The 17,582-nt window shown below is 42.2% G+C and overlaps 1 long non-coding RNA gene across 1 annotated transcript in view; it reads right to left on the reverse strand.

Annotated features, from left to right (window-relative positions):
• Positions 1-17,582, reverse strand: part of LOC121397671 — a 66,337-nt gene that overhangs the window by 46,859 nt on the left and 1,896 nt on the right. Inside the window, exon 2 of the long non-coding RNA XR_005963822.1 lies at positions 10,590-10,663. This is a non-coding gene — a long non-coding RNA (uncharacterized LOC121397671). The remainder of the gene's footprint in view (positions 1-10,589; positions 10,664-17,582) is intronic.

The following is a 17,582-nucleotide window of genomic DNA, read 5'->3' on the forward strand; positions in this document are numbered from 1 at the left end:
TAAATAGTAGGATAATGGTCTCTGCAGCAAATCCCCTCCACCTTTCTCTTTAAAATGTTGAAACTTAGGGGAAGTTGTCCTGTTCTGCACACATTAATAGCTACATACAAGTGGACTTTTAAGTGGGTCTCAAGGTGTGCCCAGCAAGTGGACTATACTTTATACTTTTTTTAAAGTGTTACTAGGCAACCCCATGCCCTTTTCATGATACTATGGGGTTTGTCTACAGTTGCCCTCCAGCCAGTACATCACTTTCCTAGCCAATAAACTACAGCTAAAACTGCCACGTTTAGGCACCCCATAGCTCTTCCATGCAAATATTTACAAAATAGTAGAGGGGCCCATGTGTACTGAATCCCCATGACAGTCATTCATGACATTATGAGGGGCCTGCTAAGGTACATTATCTTTATTTCAGACAATAGCTACTTCGTCTCTGGCTGTTGTGATATAAAATGGAGGTTCTCTGTGAAAATACTTCCCAGCAAAACAGATGGTTGATGGGTAGGAGGTAGAATTGCCACCTGGCCAGTATTTTACTGGCCTGGCTGGTACATACGATGGTTGATCCCAATGTTATTAGTAGGGGAAAAATACAGCAAGGAAATCATATAAAAGTGGAAGTGGATATAGTCAGTCAGCACAGTGGTGTGAGTAGCAGTAAAGCGAAGTGATATAAAGAAGGAATAGAATGTAGCCAATCAGCACAGCTGTGCTGATGGATGGGCCGGCATACACAGGCAGTAAAGGGAAGTGATGTAAAGAAGGAATAGAATGAAGCCAATCAGCACAGTAGTGCTGACAAATGGGCAGACTAGGGTTGCCACCTTTTCTGGAAAAAAACACCGGCCTATATATTTATCTTTTTTCCCTATTAATAACATCGGGATCAGCCATCGTTTTTACCACCCATGCCAGTAAAATACCAGCCCGGTGGCAACCCTTGGGCAGACCTACACAGGCAGTAAAGGGAAGTGATGTAAAGAAGCAATAGCAGTAAAACAAGCTGAAATAAGGATGGGAATTTGCATGATTAAATTCTATAAGCAACTAATTTTTTTTTCTGCAGTATTTTTCAGCTGACCAATTCATAGTTCGTTCATACTGATATTTGTTCACTCCCGTCACACTCTATAGCAAAGGGACAGCCTAACTGATCTTTTTCAGTGATCAATTATATCAATTGGAATGTTATACGTGCAGAATCACCTAAATATTATGCCTGAAAATGGCACCATCAGATCTGTTTGAAGGAAACTGTATTCTCCCTGTTGGTCTATTGGTCAGGCACTGTTCAGCTCATAACAAGGTTACAGATATACAGTATAGAAACATTGGGTCACTCTTCTATAGTTCCAGGGGTACCCAGTGCACAAATAAGCACTCACCCCAAATCGTCACCTAACTGCCCTTCAGGCTGGGCACCCTTAGCTAATAACAAGGTTAAACATATAAAGTCAACCTGCTAAAGTTCCTGGGGTACCCAGGGCACAAATTCCTCACTCGTATGCGAGCCGAGGAGCTCTCCTCTTCACTTCCCAGAGATCCTTTGCAGGTTCCCGGACACTCCCACTAGGCAAAACAGCATCAAACATGTAATACGTACTCACTGCCCAGGATCAACTGCAGCCTCTCACGGAATAGTTTAAAACATCATCTCTTTATTTCATCTTTTTAAAAACTGTTAGTATAATTTTATGCTACATGTTCAGTGTATTCAAAACTGCCCAGGGCACAAATTAGCATCCCAAATCTCCACCTAACTGGCCTTCAGGCTGGGCCCCCTTAGCTCATAACAAAGTTACAGATATATAGAAACATTGGGGTAACAGTCATCCTGCTGTAGTTTCTGGGGTTCCCAGGGCACAAATAAGTACTAACCTGAAAATTCCACTCTAACTTGAATTCCAGACTCCCTAGAGTCAGTTAAAACTAACATACAGAAAGAAAGGAAGCAATAAACCATATTTGGCAAGCATTGCCTTGTGTGGCAAAGGATTCTGGGAAAGGGGTCAAGTTAAAGTCTATAAATATTAATTTACTTACTGTACATTGACAGTAAAGGAAAAGAGAGATAGCATAAAACAGTAACAGAGTAACAGCAGATGACCAATCAATAAGTACATCTATGCCACTTCCCAACAGTTATGCTCACAATCTAAATATAAAGCAACATCTTTTTAAGAAGCCTCCATACCTCCCCCATTGCCTATAAAAAAAGGAAGAAGAAGAAGAAAGGGGTTGAAAAAAAAAGAAATAAAATATCTCCAGTTGTCCAGACAAGGCGAGAAAAACACAGGCAAACATCCATAATTTTCTCTGTGGGGTTTTTCAGTAATTGAACCATTACGATACAAATAAATCCTTGAGCAAAACCCAGAGGTAACGGGAAGCAAGAGTGATCTAGTTGTTTGCCTCGGTAGTCATGTGTTGCTATAAATTTGCTAACGCGTCCCCCCTGCTACCTCCACCCATTATACACACACCCATCATCCAAACTGCTTTTTGCATTATTTGTCATTTTCGTTCCTCCCCACCCCAACACAAGTCGCTTTGCAGCTGAGAATTACACATGCCAAATCATTTCTATTGCTCTTTTTTCTTTCATAATTATAACAAAAACTTACCTTGGAAACCGAGTGCAATTTCCTTTGATTATTGTGTCATAAGATTAAGCTTTAAAAATGTCCACCCTTTTTATATAATTTTATAGTAGTCTTACACAACAATGCATAGCTAGATCTACTCAAATCAGGCACCGTCCAAAAACAAAAAATTACTGTGAATATATTAGTGCTTTGTTAACAATAAAACATCCAGGTATGGGACCTGTTATCCAGAGTGCTCAGACCTGGGGTTTTCTGGATAACGGATATTTCTGTAATTTGGATCTTCATACCTTAAGTCTACTAGAAAATAATTAAACATTAAATAAACCCAATAGGCTGGTTTTGCTTCCAATAAGGATTAATTATATCTTAGTTGGGGATCAAGTACAAGCTACTGTTTTATTATTACAGAGAAAAAGGAAATCATTTTTGAAAATTTGGATAAAATGGAGTCTATGGGAGACAGCTTTTCCATAATTCGGAGCTTTCAGGATAACAGGTTTCCGGATAACTGATCTCATACCTGTATATTATACCAGGAGTTATCTTGGACGCTCCTCTTCAAGTGACACTTTGCTTACTGAGAAGCAATTGTTATGGTAATATCAAACAAAATGTCATGCTGTTGTTTCTTCTTTGGCCAAACACGAAATTTATGGGAAACAAAAAGAATTTTGCCTAATAAAATAAATTCAAAGCAATTTTCCAAAATACATCAATTACGAATAAAGGTTTCAAAATTGCCTGTAAATATAATTCTTACTTTAAGCAATACCTGCCTGGCAGAATATAGTTATTAGCAGAAAATACACTTTTACTTTCTTTTATATGTACTGTATTAGTAATGTTCGGGACCTGGGGCTCTCCAGATAACGGATCTTTCCATAATTTAGATCTTCATAACATGTCTGCTAGAAAATCATGCAAAGATTAAACAAACCCCAGGGTTGCCCTCTATTCCCCTTACTATTTGCTTTGGCAATAGAGCCCATGGCCACTGTAATTAGACAAAATCCCCAGATTCAGGGCCTACTATACAAAAATATCTTTGTACGCGGATGACACTCTTCTATACTTAGCAAACCCAGCAGACTCACTGAGAATTACTCTAAACACAATCTCCACTTTCTGGAAATTTTCTGGCCTACAAATCAACTGGGACAAATCTCAAATATTTCTACTAACCACACAAGCTCTACAGACAATAAACCCTACAATTAACCTTAAAGGAGAAGGAAAGCTACTGAAGCAGTTTATTGCCAATAGATTAGCCACAATAGTGCAAGCTAGAATGCTATATTTATTCTACAGAATGCTTTACCATACCGGAGTAAACAGCTCTAGGATAGCAGCTGCCATATTAGCTTTGTGAGACGTCACTTCCTGCCTGAGTCTCTCTCCCTGCTCGCTCATAGCTCTGGGCTCAGATTATAGTAGTGAGGGGAGGAGGGAAAAGGGAGGGGAGCAGGGAGAGGCGCAAACTGAGCATGCTCAAGGTCGTGCCTTGGAGGTTTAAGCTGAAAACAGGAAGTCTGATACAGAAGCCCATGTGTACACAATAGAAGGAAAGAAATGCAGTGTTTCTTTTGGCAGAGGACTTAGAGCAGCATTACATTAAGGGTTTACTGGTGTATTTAAATAGACCTTTCTAATAAAGCTTACTTAATTTTAGACTTTTCTTCTCCTTTAAAACAGTTGATACATTCAAATATTTAGGAATACTAATACATAAAGATCCAACCAAATTTATTTCTCTTAATATGCAACCTCTTATACAACTTGTGAAAATTACACTAGCAAAATGGTCCGCCTTACCTTTAACACAAATTGGCAGGATTAACATTTGTAAGATGGTATTTCTTCCCAAATTTTTATACGTCTTCACCAACTCGCCCTGCTATATACCAAAATCAATTTTGCAAATAATAGGCCAAATTTTTAGGGGGGGGGGGACTTCTGGGCAAGAGCGGTAGTCAATCAACATATAACGCAAGCGAGTATCTTCAAAACTCTAGAACAGATCTAATAGTAGATATATACACGGTGGAGAGTATAGCTGGTCCTTTAACTGTCTCTCTGGTGCTCCGTCCAAGCACCAAAATTTAGTAATATAGTTTCACGAAAGTTGAGAACAGAAAGGACGCTGAAGCAGAATTACTGCTGGTGTGCAAATTTATTATCCACACGAAATGTTTCGGGCAACATATGCCCTTTTTCAAGTGTGAAAACAAGTGAATTACAAAGAAATATATATAATCCACCAGGGCGTCCCATCATCTCAGGGATTGGATCGGTACTGGAACCCTTGTCTAAATTAGTAGACCAATATCTCCAACCTATTGTACGTGGCATATCTACATGCTTATTAGATACTACTGATTTACTTAGACAAATCCAGGATCTATCTCTCCCAAATACCAATCTATGCCTTTGTAGTATAGACATACAGAGTCTTTACACCTCTATTCCCCAGAATGAAGGCCTCCAGTATATAGAGGAATCGCTCCTAGAAACTAACATTGAGCATCACCTCATCTATTTTTTATTGGATTGCCTGACTTTAGTATTACATAAGAAATCTAGAACAGATCTGTCAGGGTATAGCTACATACAAATGCAACATTTATACCACTCTCAATTTCATAATACTCCACCCAAAATACAACAAACAACAGTAGAAACTATAATACACTCACCAGGGAAACATAAGCTAGTATCTAAAACATACACATACCTTGCATCTCAAAAATATGACCCTAGACCCAGGGTTAAACTTAAGTGGGAAGGTAGTAGAGTTCACCTAGAACCCGATGATTGGGAAGAGATGGAGGACAGCCTCTCCCTCTAATCTCCCTCTAATCAGACAGGCTCATTCAATTTAAAATTGTACACCAAATGTACTTGACACCAAAAAACTACAACTTATGGGTCGCCTAGAGCATTCCAGATGTCCTCGCTGCAATTCACCAGATGCGAACTTCAAACATCTCATATGGTATTGTCCAGATATACAGAAAATTTGGAAAAAAAGTAATGCAATTTTTAGCCAACAAATTTACTCTACCACAAGTATTGAACCCAACTACCTGCCTACTAGGCATAACAGATACTCTGGTACCCAGAACCCACTCCAGATTATTGATGAGAGCATTCTTGTTCCATGCCAGGAAAACAATAGCCCTACACTGGATGGGACCAACACCTCCTACTCTTAAAAAATGGATTAAAATCATAAATTCCCGCAAGGAACATTACAAGTTAACTTATATTGCCAGAGGCTGCCCACAGAAATTAGAAAAATATGGAATCCTTGGCTGGATTCACCCGCAAAAACTGTACAATAATTATATTTGAGAAAGTGCAATATATCTTCTCCATGTCTACCTTTCTTTCTTCCTCTTTACTATACTTTTATCTTGTTTATTAATGAAAACTTAAAAGTTACTATGAAAAAACATTAAACAAACCCAATAGACTGGTTTTACTTCCAATAAGAATTAATTATATCTTAGTTTGGATCAAGTACATGGAAGAAAATTTGGATTATTTGGATAATATATAGTCTATGGGTGTCAAGGGGCCTATCGGCTCCTTGCGGGGAGTAGGTCGGACCAAGGAGGAAGCCTTTAGGGGTAAAGTCCAAGATCGCAGTAGAAAAGGGTTCAAACAAAGTTGTGATCCAAATCCAGGCAAGCGTTCGAAGACAGGCGGAATAAATAAAGGTAAAAGTTCAGGCAATAATCAAAGTCCAGTAATCAATCCAAATAGAATTATAGAGCACCCAGGAACATTAACAAACAGAACCTATACATGGGCATTGAACCGGCGTCCTGGGCATCCTTTTATTTTGAATTTGGCGCCAGACCACGACGTCCTCACCGCGCTGGTGCCGCTGCTGCCCACATGGTGACTATGGGTGCCACTATCTTGGTTCAGGTGCCGCAGGGAATAGATGCGCCTGCGGGCGCTCCGGACAAGGTTTGTGACAGTACCCCCTCCCCCACGGGGGTCCTCCGGACCACCAAGCCTTGGCTTCTGGGGAAACTGCTTGTAGAACTCCCTTACCAAACGAGGGACATGTACATCAAAGTGTTTTTCCCAAAAACATTCTTCAGGACCAAAACCCCTCCATTTGATAAGGAACTGGAGAGAACCCCTGGAGAATCTGGAGTGTAGGATCTTTTCCACCTCGTACTCCTGCTGAGCGTCCACAGAGATGTATGAAGGAGGAGGCTGATCAGACGAGAAGAGATTAGAAATAGCTGGTTTAATTAGGGAGACAAGAAAAACTTTGGGAATTCTCATCTCCGGGGAAAGAGACAGTCGAACTGCCACAGGATTAACAATCTCTGAGATGGAGAAAGGACGGACAAATCTTGAAGGGATTTTCAAATGAAGGTTCCTAGTGGACAAGCACACCTTGTCTCCAACCTTGTACGGTGGAAGGAAACTCTGTCTGCGATCAGCGAAAGTCTTATGTACCAGAGCACACTTCTCTATATTCGCTTTGGTCGCAGCCCAAATAGCAGACATATGGGCTGCATGATCATCTGCAGCGGGAACATCCGACAAACAGAAATCTTGTGGGAAGGCTTGAGGATGTTGTCCATATACAGACATAAAAGGAGATCTCCCAGTGGAAGTGTGACAAGCATTGTTATAAGCGAACTCCGCCCATGGGAGAAGATCAGACCAGTCATCCTGACAGAGGGAAATATGGTTCCTCAGGAATTGTTCCAGTGCTTGATTTACCCTTTCTGCTGCTCCATTGGTTTGGGCATGGTAGGCAGAAGAGTGCTGTGAATTGAGAACCTCTGTCAGAGACTATCTCAGCTGGGAAGCCATGCAGATGAAAAATAAATTGGATGAACAATTGGGAGAGTTCCACCGCAGAGGGAAGTTTTCTCAGAGGAATGAAGTGTGCCATCTTACTGAAGCGATCTATAACTACCCAAATAACAGTGTTCCCTCTAGAGGTTAGTAAATCTACAATGAAATCCATCGCTAGGTGAGTCCAAGGTCGAGAGGGAGTGGGTAGAGGTTGTAATAGCCCGCTGGGGCGAGTATGACTAGACTTAGACATGGCACAAATCCTACAAGCAGCAACAAAGTCTTTGATGTCTTTGCGGATAGTCAGCCACCAAACGAGACGTCGTAGAAGCTCCAGAGTCTTTTCTGATGTCCAGCCTGCTTAGAGCAATGAGTCTGTTGCAGGATGGGCAAGCGAAGCTCCAAGGGAACAAATGCCATCCCAATAGGTGTATTAGCAGGAGCGGAAGACTGACTAGACAAGATTTGCTCAGCAAATTTGGGAAAAAGACAAGCAATAATTCTGGTGGGGGGAATAATAGGATCCTGCCTTTCAGGGAAACGATCCACCATAGTGAAACTTCGGATAACGCATCTGCTTTCCGATTCTTGGAGCCGGGTCAGTAGGTTAAAACGAAGTTGAAGCAGGATAAGAAGAGAGATCACCTTGCCTGTCAGGGATTTAGTCTCTTGAGAGTTTGTATGAACTCTAAGTTCTTATGGTCAGTGTAGATGGTAACCGGGTTTGAAGCTCCTTCTAACAGGTGGCGCCACTCCTCAAGAGCGAATTTCACTGCCAGAAGTTCACGGTTTCCCACATCATAATTCCGTTCTGCAGCGGAGAATTTCTTGGAAAAGTAAGCACATGGGTGTAATTTCCCGTCAGAAGAGTGTCTTTGGGAAATTATAGTCCCTGCTCCAACCTCAGAAGCATCGACTTCAATAAAAAAGGGTAACTGGGGATCAGGGTGACAAAGAACTGAGGCAGGGTTTGGAAGGCTTCCAGCGCAGAAGGAGGCCAGGAATTAGGTTTTCCTCCTTTACAGATAAGAGCAAGGTTAGGGGCTATGCAAGAGAAGAACCCCTTGGTAGTAGTTCGAAAATCCGATGAATCTTTGGATGGCCTTGGTGCTCAAAGGAAGGGCCACTTCTGGATCGCAGAAACTTTGGCATCTCAAAACCTTCTGGAGAGATGATGTAACCGAGAAAAGGGAAAACAGCGAATCTGAAACAGCCGTGATGAAGCGGCCGCAACCCGACCGGGAGCATCAAACACAGTCCGGAACTCCTAGAGGAACGCCTTGGCATTAATTAAAGGAGACTCCTTCTCCCAGTGCGGAGATGCCCATTCGTGAGCTTTCCCAGCCAGACGAGTAATTACAAATACCACCTTGACTTGCGCTGACTCAAATTGAGTGGGTTGCAGAACAAACTGGATCTGGCACTGGTTCACGAAATCACAACATGCTTGGGGATCTCCACTGTAGAGAGGAGGTGCCGGAATACATGGTTTAACGGTGAGAGAATGTGGAGCAGCGACTGGAACTGGCATTGGTGTTGCTGGTGTAAGAATGGATAGCTTTTCCAGGATCGCCTCCAATGATTGTCCGAAATGGGATTGCAGAGTCTCGTAAGCCTCCATGCGAGAATGCAGAAAACGAAAGGCCCTGCCGAAATCAGGCTGAGCTTCCTCTGATGGGTCCATGGCCCATGTACACTGTCAAGGGACCTATCGGCCCCCAATGCGGGGAGTAGTCAAGACCAAGGAGGAAGCCTTTAGGGGAAAAGTCCAAGATCGCAGTACAAAAGGGTTCAAGCAAAGTCGTGATCCAAATCCAGGCAAGAGTTCGAAGACAGGCGGAATAAATCAAGGTCAAAGTCCAGTAATCAATCCAAATAGAATTATAGAGCATCCAGGAACGTTTACAAACAGAACCTAAACACGGCATTGAACCGCAGGGAATAGACGCGCCTGCCGGCGCTCCGGACAAGGTTTGTGACAATGGGAGACAGTCTTTCCGTAATTCAGAGCTTTCTGGAGAACAGGTTTCCGGATAATGGATCCCATACCTATACTTAAAACTAAGTTAAAATGTGGAGTCAAATTTAGTTGGTATCCACCCGTATCTTGTGAGGAGGATTTACTGTCTTAAAGGAGAAGTAAACCTTAAAAAATAAATATGGCTAAAAATGCCATATTTTATATACTGAACTTATTACACCAGCCTAAAGTTTCAGCTTCTCAATAGAAGCAATGATCCAGGACTTCAAACTTGTCACAGGGGGTCACCATCTTGGAAAGTGTCTGCGACACTCACATGCTTAGTGGGCTCTGAGCAGCTGTTGAGAAGCTAAGCTTAGGGGTTGTTGCAAATTATCAAGCAGAAAATGATGTTGGCCTGTAATATAAGCTGATGCTACAAGGCTGATTTTTAAATTATCATGCTAATTGCACTGGTTTATGTGCTGCCATGTAGTAATTGTCTGTATTAATTACTAATCAGCCATATATTGTAACATTTATATTCTAAGTGTACTATATATTGTGAGTGGGTCCCTAAGCCAGATCATGTGCAGTGAATCAGCAGAAAAAAAGATAGGGAGCTACTGGGGCATCTTTGGAGACACAGATCTTTACTGCTAAAGGTTGTGGTTGCCTTGGGCTGGTTCAGAAGCCCAAAACATAATGTACAACATTTCTAGCTACTTCTTTAGTTAGGCTTTAATTCTCCTTTAAACATAAATTTATCCCTTTGAAAATAGATTTCCCAGTAGGTTTCTCTTACTTTTTTCCTTAACTTTTTAACTTTTATTTTAGGGGAAAAAAAGCAAGAGAAACTGTGGGAAAGCTATATTCAAAGGGATAAATTTAAGATTTGCACAGACAGTGGATCTGCCTCACAAGATATGGCTGGATACCAACTGAATACCTTAAGTCTACTTAAAAATTGTATAAACATGAAATAAACCCAATAGGCTGGTTTTGCTTCCAATAGAAATGAATTGTATCCGAGTTGGGATCAAGTACAAGCTACTGTTTAATTATTACAGAGAGAGAAAAAGGAAATCATATAAATTCCAGGGTTTCATATTAATGTAGCTGATTCACAATGATTTGCTGAGTCCTATTTTCAATTCAGAAGAGCATTTTAAAATAACAAAGCCACTTACCTTGGGTGAGTTGACTAGACGAGCAGACAAGACAAGATTGTGTGTAGTCGTTGCATAGGAAGAAATAAAGGACTCTGCGGAACATAAAAGGAAAGTGATGTTTGTAATGACATGAAAGACAAGTAAATTATTATACGCAGAAAGAAAGAGACAGAGTGAAGCTGTACGTGGGTTATGATTATTATCTTTTGGGGGGGATAAAAAACAGCATTTTCCATTTCACAAAATATTTGGACAAGTGGCTGTCTTTTAAAATGGAAGAGACAAACCAGACTTTGTGTGACTTTATTATTTATATAAACTAGAACTGTCCAAACTATGGCCCTTCAGACATTGTTTAAATACAACCGCCTGAAGCCAACAGCCTTCTTCGGTAGTGCAAGGTGGCGGTCACCAGCGAAGAGGGGTGCGGGGTCGGCCCAAACCTGCCGACCCGCGGGTATTGGGCCGGCCCGCACATCACTTCTACAGAAGTCCTGCACCAGGCTGGATACCATCAGAATACTTGAAAAGCAGTTCATTTTCAAAGAGAATAACACTTACTGTGCAGGCTTTCTCCGAGTACCCTTATTTGGACCTTAGTAAGTCACAGACCTTCTGTACCTGTGTAATATGACTCCTGGAGTAATCTAATTTTTTGGTTACACAGCCCACTGGGGGGTTATTGGTTTGCTTCCCTAAAAACAACCTGCAGGTCAGGTAGCAGGTCCAAAGGGTTGCCAGATGAGCGCTGGTGGGTCTGCCTGGATGTGCTAATTGATTCAAAACCTGTGGGTAGATCACTGGTTGGCTTGAAATTTGGCGGGTTAAGGTTGAGTACAGGACAGACAAGGAGATTACACTCCTCCACCTCTCCTGAAGATTCCCTGTCTTGGAACCAAGAGGCACACACCGAAGTAGTGTACAGAACGAGAATATGCAGGTACAGGTTGGGCACTGGTCCTACAATGGAAACATTTTGTAGGTTAGGGCTGGGTGTGGGTAAAGTTATTCCTGACCTGTGTGTCACTAGTAGGGAGCCACTCTTTCTGTTTAACATCAAAATAAAATAATAAAAAGACACAAAATGAAGATCTGTAAAAGTCTAGGCTTTCATTTAGTTCACAGTAAAAGTTCATTTCTATTGTGAACTTCCACTTCATTTCTTATGGCCAGCATCACTTTGTCAGGGTCTTGGCATATGATTCTGCTATCACTGCACCTGGGAAGAGAACGGCACATATATAATGTCAACTACCCCACAAATCATTGCCCACCTGCAGGGAGACGTACGGTGGCCTATGAGGTTATTTCGCTGAGCAACCCTCTCCATCTTATTGAGTGACAGGCCAACATCTCTCTCCAGGTGGGGAGCAGAAAAGCACTGCAGGTAGGGTCACCAAATGACCCACCATACAGGTCACAGATATATCATCCAGTTGCTTTGTGTTCTGCACCATGACTAACTAGCTCCTTTTACAAACTAATTACTAATCAATTAAGCTTTTCTTCCTCTCTCTCTCTTTACATAAACAACTGAAGAGGTTGATGCCTCTGAGGTGGGCCTAGGTGCCATTCTCTCCCCGAGAGTAAACTTCCAAGGAACCCTTCACCCTTGTGCTTACTTTTTTCACAGACTTTCTCTAGCAGAAAGAAATTATGATGTGGGCAACCGTGAATTATTGGTTGTAAAACTTGCTCTTGAGTAATGGCGGCACTTGTTGGAGGGTGCTAATCAACCTATTACCATTCTGACCGATCACATGAATCTAGAATATATTTCTTCTGCCAAAAGGCTCAATCCTCGTCAAGATTGGTGGGCCCTTTTCTTTTCCAGATTTAATTACCTAATCTCTTATCGACCGGGTTCCAAGAATATGAAGGCGGATGCCCTATCCAGATGTCTCATGGAAAAGGAAGCTGACCCCTCCTCACCCTGCCCTATTACTCCCCCTGAGTTTGTAGTGGCTCCTACTTCTCTGTGGTTGTCCAAATGTTCCTCTCTAGATTCTCCTCTCGAATGTCCGTCTGGGAAGATTTTTATTCCTCAACAAATGGTTCCTCAAGTTCTTAAGTGGGCCCATTCATCTAAGATTTCTGGTCATCCTGGGGTAAAGAAGCTGCGCGGGTTTGTGTCAAGATACTGTTGGTGGCCTTTACAAGCCAAAGATCTTTGTTTCAGCCTGTTCTGTCACAATGCACAACAGAAGATTCCTCATTCCTTACCTTGTGGTCTTCATCAACCTTTGCCTATACCTGCTCAACCCTAGCTAGACATTGCCATGGATTTCATTGTGGAATTGCCTAAATCATCCGAGATGACTAATATTCTATTAGTAGTCGATAGATTTTCGATAGATAGAGATGGCTCATTTTATTCCTCTGAAGAAACTTCCTTTGGCTGCTGTCCTAGCCCAGGTTTTTATCAAGGAAGTTTTTCGTCTGCACGGTATTCCTCAATCTATTGTGTCAGACCGCAGTGTGCAGTTTGTCTCCAGATTGTGGCGATCCTTCTCAAAACTTTTGGGTATCAAATTAAATTTTTCCTCTGCTTACCATCCTCAAAGCAATGGTCAGACAGAAAGGACCAATCAAACTCTGGAACAGTTCTTACAAGGTTTTATTTCCCAAAAGAAGTACTTGGTTAAACTTCTTCATTGTGATTCTTTGGTTTTGCTTCTTTTTTCCCCGTTTTTGGTTATAATCCTTTACTTCCATCTAATACTATTAGGTTCCTGCGGCAGGCGCATTGGTCCGTGACTTTAGAGCTATCTGGTCTCAGGTTCATCAATCTCTTCTTCAGAAGATGGCGGCAGACAAACGTCGCTGTTCCAGCCCTCCCTTTCAAGTTGGAGATTCAGTCTGGCTTTCAACCCAACATGTCAAACTTCGTTTACCATCTCCCAAGTTTGGACATCATTGCATTGAACCTTTCAAGATTAAGGAGATCATTAATCCTGTATTTGGATCTTCCTCCTAATATGTATCTTTGATCAAACCTCTGGTGAGGAATAGTTTTTCCTGTGATCAACCTCCTCCTGCTCCCATTTTTCTCGGTGATCATCAAGAGTTTGAGGTCCAAGAGATTCTGGATTCTCAAAGATTTAAAGCCAATGTTCAGTATTTGGTGCACTGGAAGGGGTTTGAGCCTGAGGAGAGGTCTTGGGCAAAAGCCTCCAATTCCAATGCTCCTCATTTGCCCAGAGCTTTTCACAGAAAATTTCCTGACAAGTTACGGGAGTCCCTGGAGGGTACGCCTGAAGGATGGGGTATTGACGTGGGAGATCGGCCCCTTCCCTTACCTCCCGGCGCATCCATCTTTGGGTCCCACGGCTCATGGTCCAGGTCATCGTAGGCTTCCGATGTCCACACACGTCATGACGTCCTTATGCGGCGAAATTCAAAAATTTACGCCAAATCTCCTTTTTAAGCCCTGCTCTTTCTGGTAACAATGCCCTAGCTGGCTTCTGTGTACAGATCCTCCCTAAGCATTATACTGTGCTTAAAGTCCTGTATTTTTGACTCCTGCCTGATTTTTTACTCCAATTCCTGCCACCTGCCTTGACCCTTTCGCTTGATCTTCGACTACGTCTTGCCTAATCCTTGCAGGTACCTCATTTTGGACTTACTTTGGGTTACTATTTACGCACTACTCCTTGTAGGTTCCGCAGCAGAAAGCCAGGGGCCCAAAAGGGCGTTGGTGAGTAGCTAAAAGGGATTGATTGAAGAAATTGGGGCAGAACAGCCGGTAAATATACAAGGGAGCCCCAACTATTAAATACTGTTTACCTGCCAAAATAAAAAAAAAGTAAAATGGGACCCCAAAGAAAAAAGTTACCCAAGGCGGAAGACCATGCCCCTGTTCCACCCCCCCTTATACCCCCTGATGGCGGCCCTTTAGCCAACAACCAATTCTAAATTTATCATACAACAAATATTCCAAATCAATAAATCACAACCACAAAGAATTTGCATCCATGCTCATATATTGTTGGTATTGGACCCCCTGACTGATTTAATTTCAAGAGATCAGGTGGGCTCACAGTTGCACACCAGGTGGCCTGCCAAAAATACTGGAGCATTGTGTCCGCAATAATTAAATTATTGACTCCAATCTTCAACTGTACTAGGCATACTCCATAGTATCTAGACCAGGGATCCCAACCTTTTATACCTGTGAGCCACATTCAAATGTAAAAAGAGTTGGGGAGCAACACAAGCATAAAAAGTCTCTGTGGGTGCCAAATTAGAGCTGTGATTGGCTATTTGGTAGCCTTATGCGGACTAAATACTTGTGTAATGGACAGCACCACTCACGATTCTCTTTTTCTTTAAAAAGCCTTTATTCAGCCATGGGCTCTGACCCCAAACAATTCGGCAACGTTTCAGACCGCCATCGGTCTTTTGTCAAGACCGCCATCGGTCTTTTGTCAAGCTTGACAAAAGACCGATGGCGGTCTGAAACGTTGCCGAATTGTTTGGGGTCAGAGCCCATGGCTGAATAAAGGCTTTTTAAAGAAAAAGAGAATCGTGAGTGGTGCTGTCCATTACACAAGTATTTGGCTAACAAGTTTTGAGGGGAAACGGTTGGACCTGCATCAGTGTGAAACAGCTTGAAAGGCACAGGTGCTGACTGGATCACTTTGAGCCTTATGCGGACTAGCAACTTAAAGGAGGCTCTGTTTGGCAGTACACCAGGTTTATGCAAAGCTTGCCTCCAAGCCAGGAATTCAAAATAAGAACCTGCTTTGAGGCTACTGGGAACAACATGCAAGGGGTTGGTGAGCAACTGTTGGGGATCACTGATCAAGACCATTGTTAGCATGGCATGGCTAGCTGTGAATAGAAAGCTCCACTTGTTTGGGGAGTTCATCCAATGTGTAGAAGGATCTTTGCATGCTTGGCCAGCTGGGTGCAGGGCCAACTTGGTTAAAGCCAGTGGTGTAACTACCATGGGCCAAGCCCCCTGCAAGAAAATAATCTTTGGAGAGCCTGGGCCCGGCATGCTCGTTCGGCACCTCTCTACCAATGCAAATGCTCTGTAAGGCTACAAATGTATTGTTATTGCTACTTTGTATTAATCATCTTTCTAGTCAGGCCTTCTCCTATTCATATTCCAGTCTCTTTTAAAATCAATGCATGGTTGCTAGGGCAATTTGGAGCCTAGCAACCAGATTGCTGAAATTGCAAACTGGAGAGTTGTCTAATAATTGGAGTTAACAACTACACGGTCCGACTGTAGGATGAAGACGCTGCTTTCTGTGTCCACATACAACAGTTGTGTCACGTCGGATGTAATGTAGTTGTTACCTCAGACTTTTCATAAAGTCCAATTAGAACGACTTTTCATTCAGTCCAATTATTCACGCATGCGACTCCATCCGACTTGTCGCGTGCATATTGTAGGCGGCCGTTGATCCCACAAAATATGTGTCAAAACTCCTGGAGTTCAGCCATAATGAAAACAAATTGCTAATTGTCTCAAAATATCACTCTCTACATCAGGGGCCCCCAAACTTTTTTTTACCATGAGCCATATTCAATTATAAATAGAGTTGGGGAACAACACAGGCATAAAAACAGTTCCTGGAGGTGCCAAATAAGGGCTGTGATTGGCTATTTGGTAGCCCCTATGTGGACTGGCAGCTTTCAGGAGGCTCTGTTCGGCATTAACCCAGTTTTTATGCAACTAAAACTTGCCTCCAAACCAGAAGTTCAAATATAAGCATGTGCTTTGAGGCCACTGGGAGCAACATCCAAGGGGTTGGTGAGCAACATGTTGCTCGCAAGCCACTGGTTGGGGATCACTACTCTACATCATACTAAAACTTAAAGGGATACTGTCATGGGAATTTTTTTTCCCAAAATTAATCAGTTAATAGTGCTCCAGCTGAATTCTGCACTGAAATTCATTTCTCAAAAGAACAAACAGATTTTTTATATTCAATTTTGAAATCTGACATTGAGCTAGACATATTGTCAATTTCCCAGCTGCCCCAAGTCATGTGACTTGTGCTCTGATAAACTTCAATCACTCTTTAGGGTAAGGCCAGACGATGAGATTTGGGGAGGTTTTGTCGCCTGGCGACTAATCGCCACGTCTTTTGCGCGACTATCTCCCCGAACTGCCTCATTGCGACAAAACCTTCCCGAATCTCCTCGTCTGGCCTTACCCTTACTGCTGTACTGCAAGTTGGAGTGATATCACCCCCCTCCCTTCCCCCCCCCCCAGCAGCCAAACAAAAGAACAATGGGAAGGTAACCAGATAACAATTCCCTAACACAAGATAACAGCTGCCTGGTAGATATAAGAACAGCACTTAATAGTAAGAACCCATGTCCCACTGAGACACATTCAGTTACATTAAGAAGGAAAAACAGCAGCCTACCAGAAAGCATTTCTCTCCTAAAGTGCAGGCACAAGTCACATGACCAGGGGCAGCTGGGAAATTGACAAAATGTCTAGCCCCATGTCAGATTTCAAAATTGAATATAAAAAAATCTGTTTGCTCTTTTGAGAAATGGATTTCAGTGCAGAATTCTAATGGAGTATCACTATTAACTGATGCGTTTTGAAAAAAACATGTTTTCCGATGACAGGATCCCTTTAAATTGTAAAGGTGAACAACCCCTTTAAAGGGCCTCCATTTTTCAAAAAAAAATCCTTCTGGTCTTGTATAGTAGAAACATTGAATATTTATTTTCTTGAGTTTCATTGAAGGTGTCACTGGCACAGTTTCTAGTTGTTGCCGCCATTTTGTCCCTCACGGTGACAATAGGGGTGTGGTTATGCAGAAAAGGCTATAAATGGCATTTTCCTTCTGGGACAAAGCCTTAGGTTTTCTCATTTGCATAACATGAGATGAGTTCTTAAATCCCACAAACCTTCGTGAGACATTTGGTGAGCAGGAGCACTGTTTGCACTAGTAAAGCGTAATTGAATACCTGGCTCATGAATATTTATAAAACGGAAATAAAGCGGGGATTCATTTTCTTGCATTTGTAACGGCACAG

The sequence above is a fragment of the Xenopus laevis genome, chromosome 8S (assembly GCF_017654675.1).
Source record: "Xenopus laevis strain J_2021 chromosome 8S, Xenopus_laevis_v10.1, whole genome shotgun sequence".
In the NCBI taxonomy this organism is placed as follows: Eukaryota; Metazoa; Chordata; class Amphibia; order Anura; family Pipidae; genus Xenopus; species Xenopus laevis.